The sequence below is a fragment of the Corvus cornix genome, chromosome 8 (assembly GCF_000738735.6).
Source record: "Corvus cornix cornix isolate S_Up_H32 chromosome 8, ASM73873v5, whole genome shotgun sequence".
NCBI classification, from domain to species: domain Eukaryota; kingdom Metazoa; phylum Chordata; class Aves; order Passeriformes; family Corvidae; genus Corvus; species Corvus cornix.
In genome coordinates, this window is record NC_046338.1 from 22,826,359 (window position 1) to 22,835,131 (window position 8,773).

Below are 8,773 nucleotides of genomic sequence, written 5' to 3' on the forward strand. Positions count from 1 at the left end.
GTTTCACAGGCCAAGCACTGGGCTGAGGGACAGGAAACTCTTTCCCTGTTTTTGTTTCACTGTACTTACAGTGATAAATCATTTTAAGGTAGTGAAATTTGCAATGCAAAACACCATAATACTCAAAAAGTAACTTTTGTAACAGGCAAATACAGAAGTTTCTTAATTTTTCATGATCTCTAATATTCCTGATAATTTTTGTTTCCCTCTTCTATATTCAGTCATTGTCTACTGAGTGTGACATGGTTTTGAAAAGTATCTGACGATTTGGATCTCCTGGATTTGCAGGTTTTCAGTTAAAGGATGTGACTTCCAGAAAGTGCAAAGCAAAATTTCCCTGTAGGCATCTCTGAAGTGTTTCGGTGTGGATCCTGGCAAGCACTGAATTCCTCTTGGAAATGTTGGCCTCTGTGTTAAAGTATTAGATAACATTATGGGAACAATAAGCAGCGGTAGGTGCCCCAAAGGGATTTCAAGTTTCTGCTAGGATTGGGTAAGACAGCATTCATCTTAATGCCAATGCCTTTCTCAAAGGCTGCAGTTTTGTATTGAACTAAATCCTGAAAGTTTGTCAGTTTGAATTACATTGTTCACAAGGTAAAATGAAATATTCTGACTTCTGAACTTGTGCTGATTTGGATTATCTCACACCTAGTTCAACCACTGGTGGTGATGCTGACCTGGTGATGATGTATGTGATGTCATCATGTTCCCATACCAGTGAAAGGAAAACACCCCCTGGGTGGAGGTGGCACAGTTTGGCCTCTAAGCATCATGTTGGATGTGAAAGGGGGAAGGAGGAGACATCCTACTGTAATTGACTTATATTCTTCAAGTATCCAGAAAGTCCCTCAAATCATCAGGTAGTTTGTTGCTGAACAGCATCCTAATTTTTGTGTGTGGGCAAGCTGAGATCTTTGCATATGTTGAACTTCATGCAGTACTTTCCATTTTCCTGGATATCAAGTCTTTTTCATGTTTTTTCTTCTTTTTTTTTATGGCATCTTTGTAGTAACTTCTTCCAATACACTGAAAGCCTGGGTGAAAGCCCTTGTTGCGCTCAGCTGCTGAGGGTCTGGTTCTTCACACCCAGTTTTGACTTTAACACCAACATTCACCAAACATAGTTTTGTGGGACTAAGAATTCTAAATCTGAGAGTTTCTGGGGTACAAGTATTTCTAAGCCAGCAGTTCTAATGTAATTATAATTATCACAGAAACATGATTTTCTTGTCAGAAACTGCATCTTCAGTGCCTCAACTATAAGCAAGTTGTTTAAAAAAGACATATTCACAGTAAAACCCAAGAAATCCCCACAGCAGCATGTCCTGTATGTGTTGCAGCAGCTCCTCATGCTGGCAGGGTAAGATTTTCTCTTAGCTTTCAACTGCACTCAGAATTGAGGATGTTACCCACTGGTGTGACAGAGTGATGAGGAGCTTCACATCCCCATAGCACTTTTGAAAGACTTTTAGTCCCCAGCTAAACCTACGGGCATGAGTCACATACCTGAAGAACAGCAAATGCTGAGCTCTTTCAAAAATGTAGCCCTGGAAGTTCCTAAATGAACCGTAGTCTAAAGACAGAGCTCATACAGCTCACTCTTCCAAAATAAGATTAATTGGAGTGAATGAAACAGTCTGTGGCAGCATCTGACTACTGAAGAATAGATAAACATGAGCCATGTTAACTTTGACCCCCCTCGACTCCTGCAGCAGCAAAGTCAGACTTCAGTATTAATTTGATGAAGTAGATTAATATAACATGTCCTTGTATAACAGTGTCTTTAAATAAGCTGGGAAACCAATAACCCACAAGAATTATACCAAATTCCATTCTGACATGGCAATCACAACTGTTCAAGAAATAGAATTCACTTTCTGAAGGCTGGACATCCAGGATGGACTGTATTTGCTCTTCCCTCCCTAAGAAGCTATGGAAATAACGAGTCTAGTAGGCTGCACTATTTGTGCTCACTCAATGTGACTCTCTAACAGTTTGGCATTTCCTTAGGACCCTATTTTCTATGTGTCAGAAGCCACAGTGATTCTGAAAATAGGTTTTATACTTGTAGTTCAAGACAAGAAAGAAAAATTTTCTATCTGGCCAAATTGATGCAAATTTTACATGTTCTGCAGCAATAATAGGTGCATTTATCCACTCACATTTATCACGAGCAAAATTAAGTACAATTGTTTTGTACTCTATGCCACTTGAATGTGAGAGCTCTTTTCCAAACACTGAGCAGAAATTCAAAGTTAGACAAACCACCTTGTCTTTGAAGTGGAGCTGGTCAGAAATTTTTGAAGCATTTCAGAAGGAAGAGGGTAAGGTTTTGCACTTTATTTCTCTGTGTGTTGTGTGTGTGTGTAGTTGTGGGTTTTTTTTAAAGCATATATTACTTAAAAATTGCTGAAAAAAAGTTTTGGCAATTTTAAAAGGTATAACCTTCTTGCTATTTTTTTTTTCCTTTGAACAAGTTAAATAATTTTAAGGTGTTTTGAAAAGTTTGAAGCATAAATTATGATTCCTCCAACCAAACCTTTCAACTAATCCAAGCCACTTCTGATATCACATATTTTCAAGGTAATAAACAAATATTAAAGATTTCAATCTGTGGTTTAGTTCAGAAAAAGAAAAATAAGAAGAAGGTAATCTCACTCCCAGATTTACTTTGAAGTCTCTTCTCAATGTCTTGATTCAAATAACATGCACTAGTGGAAACAGAATTTAAAAAACACTCAGAAGAAAAGCAGTAACAGATCTTTAGCATGTAAAGGCACCCAAGTTCCTGTCAGCTGCAGAGCCCAACAGCATTAAAAGCACCCATGGTTGTTGTGGCTGAGGTTGGAAAACGGATGGGTGGCATAAAATTCAGCTACAAAAAAGGATGAACAAGCATAACTCCTCCAGAAGGAAAGCAAGTAGCCTTTTGAAGGGTTACAGTACTCTGTCAGTTTTGCCTAATAAAGGAAAATTAATTCACAAACTGGTTCTCCCCCTCAGCTGTTTTGGAAATGAATGCTTCTTTCCAAAGAACATTACTCTTGGGATAGCGACAAACTACACCAAAAGAGACATGTACAACCAATCATACTGTACTGAAATTCACTGAAAGGGGTTTAGCTCCAGTGACACCCCAGGCAGCATGTTGGTTTGGTTCATTTTTTCATTTGGGAAGGTCATTGTTACAAGGTGATTATTACAGGATTTCATAGGGTTATGCTTCCTTTGGAATGGCCACAAGAAGTTCTTCTCCTGCTACTGCATTTACACAGATATTTTACTAACTCAGTTGTCATTGAATTGTTGTTAGGGTTTTTCTTTTGGTTAGTGTATCCTTAAAAATAACTTACCTGTAGCCATTTCTTGTACAAGCCTGTTGTACAAGCTGGCTGTTTATGTGCACTGGATTGCTAACAATGCAGAATTAATTCTGGATTTCCTTATTTTTTTGGTTAAAACACCTTTTCTGTGCTGTGTGCTGTGTGCTTGCTTTTTTGACTGGAGGCACGTTTGTCTTGCTCCAGGTTTTTAATAGTGGCCTCAAAGCCTAATTAATTTACTTGTAGTCTGCCTCTTGATATCAGAACCTAATTATACTTTCCTGGGAAAATGTTGTAATTACTATTCAAATGTAATTAAGAGAACAGATAATGAATGTCACCTAAAAGAAAACAGGGTCCTGAAATTCTCACACTATAGTGTTGCTCCAGAAACAGATGTAATGCTTTCATTATGTACTGTTTGTTTCTAACAGTTACACAAGACTAGTAAGCTTCATAACTGCAGCCTTTTATCCAGACTGTGAGTAAATGGGCAATACATCACAGAGCATGTAAATTCAGACAAATAAACAATGACAGTTAAAATGCTCATCTAACGCTAGAGCATCCTTCAGTTTCTGCAGTTGTGTCTCTGGGGAAAAATGCGTTGTAGGTTAGACATACTTTTGACTTTATAATTCAAAACAAACAGCATCAACAAATTACATGGATAGTGATCTAGGAGGGTGCAGAATAGCATTTTAATCTCTCCTACACCTTGAAGTGCCTGCCTCTCTAGCAGAGAGATGGAGTTTGATTCCCTGACAACTGTAACCATGTCGAGGTTCATCACAAAGGGAAGGAGAAGAGCTCTGGGAAGCCTTGATAAACACTGACCTGATAGGCCTATCTGAGTGCTTCTAGCTGTCCTTATAATTACACAGCAGATATTATCTGAAGGCACAAAGGCTTAATAGCTGCTGGTAATTTGTCAGCTTCATGTGCTAACCTTCCAACAAATTACCATCATCAGCCTTACATTTTTTTACCCCATTCAGAAACTTCTATGCATTATACTCTACTTCTGAAAAGCCTTCAATAGCAAACGTATTTTTTTTCTCGTAAATAAAAACTACTGATCACATTGTACACCCAGGTTTCTACAGGCACATGTAGTTGTATCTTAACCTGTGTACCAAATTCTGCTTTCTACTGGGCAATGTAAGAAGCTTTTAAACTTGGTAATTTAAATGAACTAGCTAGTTCAGTAGCTCTTCCTTGTGTCATTGCAAGCACTACATTCCTGAAGATCTTGGAGGACCACAGCTAGGTCCTAACCTGAACAGGAGTGGACCTTGACACCTTAGTGCCTCATTTCTTCAGCTCCAGACAATCCATACAGTGAACTAGGCAGCCCCTCAGTATATCAGCCTAATACTATGTCAAACTTGCTCTTAAGTTTCAAAGAAGTATAAGCTAAATACTTCCTATATCCTTGCAAGAGTACTAGATAAAAAACCTGGGATCTCAAGTTTTAAATCAGTGGAAAGCTGTCACCTTTCATGGCAAAATTCCTAACTTCATGTTCTCTATAAACTTGGATAGATAGAAGGATCTATTAATATTACATGCATAAAAAGATTAGCAGTTTTAATGTAAAATGCAACTACTTTTCTCGGGGATTAAAAATACATTAATGCTTATGGAAAGGATGGAGAGAGAGAGAGACAGACCAGAATGGCTCTTAGGTGTATTCTGTGGCTCCACACACAGCACCAGGTCTGACTGTAATAAAGCCCCAATTACCTAATCTAGGGGAGAATAGCTGGCATCTCCTTCTACCCAATGATTTAATTTGGCCTGTCAGCCAGGGATAATTGGTTTCTGGTTGACTGAAAAAAGTGACAGTGACATCAGCTCCCTGCTACCCTCCATGACTGAAATTATTGTTGTCTTGTACCAGGGCCCCAGCACTCAGGGTGCACCGGCAGATTCACAGGTCTCTCACCAGGCAGTGCAATGGAAATTCAGCAATGTAAGATACACAGAAACCTTTTCATGCTGTTTACTTTATACATTTTCATAATACATTTTTGAGAACTGAGATTATTTCTGTACAGGAAAGTCTGGTTACACTTGTTTTACTTGCTAATTTGATAATGTTGCAGTTACAATGGTCTAAGGCAATAAGGCAAGATTTATTGGGAGAAGCAATACCTTTTACTAACCAGCTGATATGGCTGGAAAAATAAAGATGATTTTGGGCACATGAAGTCTTCTCAAGGTCATGTTCTCAGAGCTGGGACACTGTTTTTATTTCCAGTGGTGACATACACCAGCTGAACTAATAAAAGATATTTCATTTCTCCCCAGTTCTTGCTTTGTTTAAAGGACAATACCTTTGATGCTAGTGGTGTGTTATTGCAAAAGGTTTAATGTGCTCTGTTGAAAACATCACCCAAAACAACAGAAAATAAATCTGTTAAGTCCTTGTTTCTTCTTTACACAGCTTCAGGCAGGGGGTGCAGCTTTCATTTACAGTAATTTTGTAGCACTGCTTAAGACTTACATCAGTAGAGGGCAGACAGGTATTTCCTCCAGTGCTATTCTCTTTGGTTCAGCTTTCCTCTCACCCTCCTTTCCCCGAGCTGCCAGGCACTACTGGATGGGGTGGAGCAGGCATGGATGGCAGGACAATACTCAGGCAATTTCCCTCTCCCCAAGAATTTCTTCAGTTGCCATATTTTTCGAAGTGTGAAGGCAATGCAGTACACCTGTGAATCTACCTGTAGAGCTGGCCTAGTACTGAGTTCAGAATTAACAGACCTAGCATTTCTGCTCTACTGTGACAGCAGGGAGTGTCTTGTTCCTGGCCCCTGCTGATTTCACCTCAGGGCTTCACTGGATTAGCATGCCATGAGGAAATCTGTTCTGTGGAGTCTGTAACCATACACCTCTCTGCAACCTCCACACTGTATGAATCCCCTGGAAAAAGATGGCAGTGGCCAAGATCATTGTTATTCAACTCATGTCTGCTTACAGAACACTCCAGAGAACAAAACCCACACAGGGATGGTGTCCACCCTTCCCTGCACTAAACTTCCCAGATGGAATGAGGCAGGCTGATACAGCCAGAGTGGATCTGACCTCCTTCTCTTCACATTTCACTTGCTGCACTTCAGAGAGGAGATGAGGGGAGAAGCCTGATCAACATGATTCACATGTCAAACATCCATAATAGTACAGCCAGCCTCCAGCTGATTAGTGTCCTAGAGAGTCCTGAATTGAGAGACCGGGGTGGTCTTTTCATGGCCTGTGTGAAAGAATTTCTTGGCAATGGTTCTAGCAATGGACTTTATTCAGCACTGTTGGCTAGAAAACCTGTTGAGTCTCTAGGCAATCTTATAACCCTTTCACTTCACAGCCTAATTTAAAACATTTGTGTGTATGTGGTGATTGGCAATAAAATACAGAAAAATCTCAAACTAGAGGAAGTATAGGCTTTGTGGGTTCTTCCTTAGGTACCACCCATCACTGACACATCTGGGATACAAAAAGGAAGAATGACAGCATGGGTCATGTTTCAACAGTGTCATGCACCATGAACCCATGGCGAGAGAGACATTTACCTTAACAAAAATGTTGTGGCCAAAGTAAAGGCAGCTGTTTGGAAGAAGATGTGAATATATGTGCTACTAGATTTATAACTGGGTACTTACAGTGGTCAGCTCTTAAGGAATATATTGGGAATAACTGAAATAACTCAGCCAGGTATTAAAACTTGCATGCTATTTTAATGTAATTTTATTTCTGTTTAGTTGGCACCTAACTGCTTAAGAGTTGATTCCCCATCTGCTTATTGTTTAAATAGTATTTGATTCAAGTATCTGTCATTTCTAGTTTCACTGTATCTCAGAAGGGAAGATTTTGAGCTGGAGAACAAGTATTTTAAGATGAAAGCACCTCCTCCAACACCAAACCTTCTTGCACAAAGCTACTTCTTAATTTCCAACAATTCAAAACTATTTATTTGATAAACATACTGTTTTCCTGGAGAAATCTAAGCAGCTGCATTTGCCAATGCTGTACAGTCTCAACATAGGTGAGCAAGTGCTTATCCTTTGATTGATGCTGTCTTTAATTAAAGTCAGCTTTTTAACCTATGTGGGATACTCTCTTAACTGGCAAGCAAATGTAGCATGAATAAGCATTGGTACAAAAGCGATTAATATAGTTAAATTTTGTCTGTACCACTTGTACTTTGTACCAACTGCAGAAGACTTAATGCTGAAAGAACCATAATGACCCGAGATTTGAAGGACATTTTGTTTCCAGAGCATAATTATTGCAGCAATGCCAGGCATGGTAATGGATCACTTAGCACTGTATGATTTTTCTTTGAACTAAATCCTTCATGTATCATAAAACATCAAGAGAAAAAAAAGTGTTACCTAGGCTTGTGCTAAGTCAAAACGCCCGCTGAGCTTGTACAGTTTGGCAATTAGCTGTAGATGCTTTGTAGACTGCCAAGAAACCACATTGTACTCAGCACAGAGTAAGAAATATCAGCAACAACTGAGGAAAAAATCAGGTAGTTATCTTAGGAAAAAACCCCAAACCCCTCCCTAAGCCCCCAACAACACAGTAGAAACTATGCAAGACTCAGACCTGTCCCAGGCAGCACTTCCCTAGCTTGGTTATGCTTGCTGGCAAAATAGTTCTCATGAAGGCTGCATTTTCCTTATGTATTTCACTCATGAAAACTGATGACACACTTGGTTTTATACTTTCTAAATGAGAGATTTGCTATGGAAACAGTAAGACTCAAGAAGCCAATTACCCACTAATGATGTTTTCATATGCTTGCTATTCAGATTAGAGTGAAATGTAAGGCTCAGCTTAAAACTTAAAGCGCCTTGCTCTAGAACTTTCTTTTTCCATGCAAAAGCATAACAGATAAACATAGAAAAGAGAAACTTATTTTTATAGTTTACGTACAGTTTAACTATGACTCTACAGAAATAAAAGGTGGGCATGCACAAGGAACATCCTAAAAGAGCAGATGGCTCGGAGATAAGTAGATTTTTGTCTTCAGCGCAAGAAAACCATAGTAATCCTGATTCCTCTATTTTTATTGACACCATTGTTTCACTATAGAATAACTGAATAAAAGAACTGATGCTACTTAAAATATTATTTGAAATAGTTTGCTATTGAATTATTTTGATTGTAATACACGATTAAAAATGAAAAAAACCAACAAAAACAAAACAAACCCCCCCCCCAAACCTAAAGCCAAAGCTAAATAATTGTAGACTTCAAGGAAAATGCAGGGCGGTGAGTACAGGTAGTACAGCAACACTCATGAGGTAACAAATGCTTTAAGAACATTCAGTATTTATATTGCATTTTTATGGAAAAATGCAACCAACACCTTCGAGTCACACTTTGCTCAGTATCCATTTGCAGATCATAAATACAGAATGCATGTCGTGGAATAAAGTTTA